We start from the raw sequence: 5,959 nt of genomic DNA, 5'->3' as shown, positions 1-5,959 counted from the left end.
TTGGGGATGGGGATTGTCTCAGAGAAGGTGAGAGGATGAGGAGGGGACAGGATGGGTCCCTGACCTGGCTCACGGTGGCACAGGTGGACCCAAAAAAAGGAGAAAGCAGAGGGAGAACTCCGGGGAAGGTCAAAGGGGCAAATGCAGGAAATCCATTTCTTCTGTGCAGCTCTCAATATGGAGACATGGATTTTCCTCATTTGCCCCAGCACGCAAGCATTCCTGAGGCTTGGCACCTCCCCTCCTTGTTTTCTGGGCCTGGCTCAGCCCTAACCTTGGCATAGCGACAGGGGCTTTTGTTAATGAGCCTCTGGGCAGCAGCGACGGGACTCTTCCCACATGTGCCAGCCTGAGACACGTGGGACGGTGCGAAGAGAGCCCCACCCACAAGGCGGGACGCCGGGAGGGAGGGTAGCCGAGGCCAAGTGCCATCAGGGTAGAGAGGAGAGAGAGCAGATTCAAGAGGCCTAACTGTTCCCTGGTGAGAGGGGCAGGCCCCGGAGGCACCCGGAGAACCTAATGAGAAAGGCCCAGCCCCCCAAAAAGAACTAGGGAGGAAGAAAACAAACAGCAGGAGACACCCGAATATCCCCCTTGCCCGGGAACCCCTGTGGCGTGAGAAGTTACTATCCAACCTGAACCAAGAATCTCTCGGACATTCTTCGGGACTTTGTGAGTGAGACCGGACTACAGTGTAGTCGTTGAATAGTGGACTCTAAGCCTTCTCCCTCCCATTAAGGAAAACGTGAGGTCAAAACTTGACTAGCTCCCCATCAGATCTTCAAGACTTGTCTCAAACAAAAAGGGACCTCAGTAAGTCGTTGTTGAATAAACAAGGGTGAGAATAAATGATAGGTCCTTCATCGGGGTCCTTCCAGCCAGCGCCTGCACACAGCAGGCCCATCGCTGCGAGTTCATCATTGATAAGTGAGAGAATAAATGAATGAGAGCCTAGACTTGGTGGCCGCCGGGCTAGCCATAAGTTGAATGGTGTTACATAAAGGCTTGTCTGGGTTGAACCGCCGGTGAGAACTTCGCTCAGGTACAGGATGTGGGCTGAGAGCATCGTACCTTCCTAGTTTCGAGAGTGGGGTTGGGCACGGAAAGTGCCTCTGATTTGTTTAGTGGGGCCCGTGCGGGGGCGGCCAGATCTGCAGAATTGAGAGCCGGGGGAGGAGGGTAGAAACAGGAGGCAGAGATGAAAAGGAAGCCGTTTCAGGGTTCAGGCTGCAGAAGATATTACATGTGATCATGCATGTGAGCCGCTTCGTGCATGTGAGCCACTTAGCGAGTGCCTGGATCAGAATGGACTCTCAGCCCTAACCAGTTTGGCTCAGTGGTTAGAGCGTTGGCCTGCGGACTGAAGGGTCCCAGGTTCAATTCCAGTCAAGGGCATGTACCTTGGTTGTGGGCACATCCCGAGTAGGGGGTGTGCAAGAGGCAGCTGATTGATGTTTCTCTCTCTCATCAATGTTCCTAACTCTCTATCCCTCTCCCTTCCTCTCTGTAAAAAATCAGTAAAATATATATATATATATAAAAGAATGGACTCTCAATAAGTATCCAGTGGGTCAGGGTGCCCTTCCTGTGGACTCATCACCCACCACCTGACCTTGAGGCGCTGGCTGCAGAGGACCCGGGCTCCATGTGCTGCCAACGCCCAGTGGTGGTTCTGTCACAGGCCAGGTGCTCTGGAAACAGGTGGAGTCAGAGCTCAGGCACAAGCCATTTACCAGGAATCGTTACCCGTGAAAGGAAGGGGGAGGGGACAAGACTGCACAGGGGGAAGCTGAGCCACGATGCAGCTCTGACAAAGCTTTGGCCCACCTGGACTCACTGCACCAGCGTTGTCCAGCTTCACACCAAAATGCCTGGGCCTGTCCTCCCACCTCACTGAGTCCCAGAGGTGGGCCACCCTGGGAAGGGCATGAGCTTGGGGGAGGGGGACACTGCAGGCCCTGGGAAACCAAGAGCAGGAGGCCCTCTGCTAGGCGCCCACAGCTGGGCACAGGTCCTACAGTGATGCAGGAGGCCCTCCCCTAGGCACCCACAACTGGCACAGGTCCTACAGTGAGTGCAGGAGGCCCTCCGCTAGGCACCCACAGCTGGCACAGGTCCTACAGTGAGTGCAGGGGGCCCTCCCCTAGGCACCCGCAGCTGGCACAGGTCCTACAGTGAGTGCAGGAGGCCCTCCGCTAGGCACCCACAGCTGGCACAGGTCCTACAGTGAGTGCAGGAGGCCCTCCGCTAGGCACCCACAGCTGGCACAGGTCCTACAGTGAGTGCAGGAGGCCCTCCGCTAGGCACCCACAGCTGGCACAGGTCCTACAGTGAGTGCAGGAGGCCCTCCGCTAGGCACCCACAGCTGGCACAGGTCCTACAGTGAGTGCAGGAGGCCCTCCGCTAGGCACCCACAGCTGGCACAGGTCCTACAGTGAGTGCAGGAGGCCCTCCGCTAGGCACCCACAGCTGGCACAGGTCCTACAGTGAGTGCAGGAGGCCCTCCGCTAGGCACCCACAGCTGGCACAGGTCCTACAGTGAGTGCAGGAGGCCCTCCGCTAGGCACCCACAGCTGGCACAGGTCCTACAGTGAGTGCAGGAGGCCCTCCGCTAGGCACCCACAGCTGGCACAGGTCCTACAGTGAGTGCAGGAGGCCCTCCGCTAGGCACCCGCAGCTGGCACAGGTCCTACAGTGAGTGCAGGAGGCCCTCCGCTAGGCACCCACAGCTGGCACAGGTCCTACAGTGAGTGCTCCAGGACCCTCAGCCCCTAGTGGCCTGACACAGAGGCCGATGGTCATTGCTCTCCTTATTTCCCCATGGCTCCAGTTTGCTTAAGTATCGCTGCTCACAACACAGTTTCACAGACACACTGGGGGCCTTTGGGGCAAACCTGAAGCTGATAGGATCGTGGGGAGAATCAGAAAGCTCGTCCCACTGGCCTGTGAGGCAGCGGCTCTCAGTCCTCTGTGGTCTGAGTGCACCTGGGCCCGGAGGCCTCCCTTGCTGGTCTGAAGAGGGTGTGGGAAGGTGTTGGAGGGGGCGCTGGCTAAAGAGTCGGTATTCCAAGTGTTAGACGGCAGGAACGGAGGGACAGGGAGTGCTCAGAGGAGCTAAGCTGCGGTAAAATGATACAACTTGAGCACAAAAACAGCCTGAGCACGCAGAGCACCTGGACACTCCTCCTAGCTGCAAGGACTTCTGCACACGGAGTTTCGGTTCCTCTGGCACACGCCGGTGCACTCACACTCCGCTTCACACCCTCGTCACTAGCAGAGCTAAAATGTACTAGATATTTAAGCAGTGTTTGCAGTGACTTCCAGTTATGGCGGAGTAGCCCTGGTGCCATAAACTAGAGAACTAGATTAAAAACACTAAACCATAGATCCAGAGACACAGAAGCATAGAACAGGGAGCAGAACCTCAGAGGGAAGGCTGGGGAGGGTGGGCGGGCGGAAAGAGATCAACGGAAGACCTCGTACGCATATAACCATGGACATAGTCAATAGGGTGGTGAAGGCCTGGGCTGGGGGGTAGGGGTGGTGGTGGGCTAGAAGGGGTCAATGGGGCGAAAGGAGGACATATGTAATACTTTCAACAATAAAGACTTAAAAACAAAACAAAAAACATGAAACCAGTGTTTCAGATGGTAGGCGACAGGCAGCGCAGCATTGGGAACCCCGAGAGAGGGAAAGGGAAGGGCAGGAGTCCTATGGCTGCCCCAGATTCCTGCCTGGGGACAATTTCCAGACCACACCCCAGGAGGCGGGTCCCATGGAGAGCAGGGCGGTCTCTCTGGGCTGAGGAGACAGAAATTGGAGTTGGACGAGGGTGAGATGTGTGGACATTGTGCAGTAGAATGCCAGGGTTGAGAGGGCAATACAGAAGAAAGAGCTTCAGGAATCTGCGTGGGGCTCCCTCGGATCTTTGGCTAGATGGAAAGTTGTACAGACACAGGGTGAAACTCCAGAAAGACAGGCAAAGAACAATGATGGAGGAAAAACACCGCCAGGGAGCTGAGAGCTGAACAAACAGCAGGGCTCGCCCGGGCCTGGGAGACATTGGATATGAGACTGGCCAGAGGGGGAAGTCTCGGTTGAGCAGCTGGGAATTGAATTGGGAGTTCACAGGCTCAAGCCTTATGGAAGGGCACGTGGGCCCTGCGGAGAACACTAGACGTCCCCTAACACGGCTCACACACCAACTTCCCAGCGCGCAGGTCAGTCTGCAAGGAAACGAACTGCCTGCCGACTCAGTCTAAACATTCGACGACAGTTATGATGTCCAGCATCCAGCAAAAAATCACCGGATAGGCCCTGGCAGGGTAGCCCCGTGGGTTAGAGCATTACTCTAATACGCCAGGGTGGTGGCTTCAATCTCTGGTCAGGGCCCACACAAGAAGCAACTCTTGAATGCATAAAGAAGTGGAGCAACAAATCAATATTTCTCTCCCTTTCAAAAAAAAATACATATATGCCAAAGAAACAGAAAATGTGACGTAACCAGGAGAGAAAGTATCAAGAGAAACAGATTAGAAATGACAGAGATTAACATACAAGAGCCTTAAAGTAGCTACTGTAATTATGCGCCAGGATTGAAAGGGAACATGAATAGAATGATGAGAGGAACAGCATAATGTCCATGCCCAGGGAAGGAGAAATGGCAAGGAGACACATGGGGCCGGCCAGTTGAATTTGTTCCTTTTTATTCAAGAAAGCAAAAGCTTTCCTGGAGCCACATCCGTAGCCAACCTTAGGAGAATGGGGTTACTGTGTGTGGTGGGGGGACTGCGACTCGTTCCTGGTGCCAGAGCAGGGTCTTCTCTCCCCCAAGTCAAAGGGTTTCTACTGGTGGCTGAACAATCCCGCTCTGTCCGCAGAGCAGAGGGCCTGCCATGGAGGATTGCTTTTGCAATTCAGTTACAATCTTTGCTCAGTGGTTAGAGCGCTGGCCTGTGCAGGGAAGGGTCTCGGGTTCGGTTCCCAGTCAAGGGGAGGTGCTTTAGTTACAGGATCCATCCCCAGCTCCGATCGGGGCAAGTGTGGGAGGCAACGAATTGATGTGTTTCTTTCACATTGATGCATCTCTCTCTCTCTCTCTCTCTCCCCCTCTCCCCTTCCATTCTCTCTCTCTCTCTCTCTCTCTCTCTCTCTCTCTCTCTCTCTCTCCCTCTCCCCTTCCATTCCTCCCTTCCACTCTTTCTAAAAAAAATGAAGAAGCAATGGAAAACATATCCTCCATTGAGAATTTTTTAAAATATTGTTACAAAAACAACTCACACCCCCGGTGTTTGGCAGGTGTATATGCTAACATGTATTGCTCCAATGGTGGCTCAGTGCACAGTGACTTTGGGAGACGCCATAAGTAAGCTGACGGAAAGAAAGACAGAGGAGGAACATGAGGGGCAAGGGGTTGGTTGAGAGGACGTGGTTGGTTCAGACTGGAGCAATGCCCTGGGCACGCATGCGGTCTGTAGGGAATGGTGGCCAGTTTGGCTGTCTCATTCATTTCAGGTTACATTGAGAAGCGAGGGGGTGCAGAGTGAAGAACCAGGACAGCCGGGAGGGCAAATAAAGGCACGTTCTGTGAAAGCTGGAGGCAGAATTGCTTTTGGAGAAAAAACGTGTTGTTCTTAGCAATGTCGTCACTTAATTCTGAAAAGTTAGGGCCCAGGATCTGGTTTAGAGGGCCGAAAAATGAAACAAAGAACGTGCAATTGCTTTGCAAAATAAAGTAAGGAGAGTTCTGAGTTTTGGCTGGCCGTGCAAGAGGAGGGTAAAAGGACGCTGGGATCTGGGAGGGAAAAGGGGAAACATTAACGTGGGTGGGAGAGAGAGTAGCTCACCCTCACAGCTAGTGCTTCTTATACCCACTCCTCATTGTACAGGGAGGGGCATGCAGCTTTCACATGGCAGAGCCGGGATTTAAATGCAGGAGTTCAAAAGCCTGGTGCTCTTT

Source organism: Myotis davidii, unplaced genomic scaffold (genome assembly GCF_000327345.1).
Source record: "Myotis davidii unplaced genomic scaffold, ASM32734v1 scaffold217, whole genome shotgun sequence".
Taxonomy (NCBI): Eukaryota; Metazoa; Chordata; class Mammalia; order Chiroptera; family Vespertilionidae; genus Myotis; species Myotis davidii.
Note: the sequence above shows the minus strand (reverse complement) of the source record.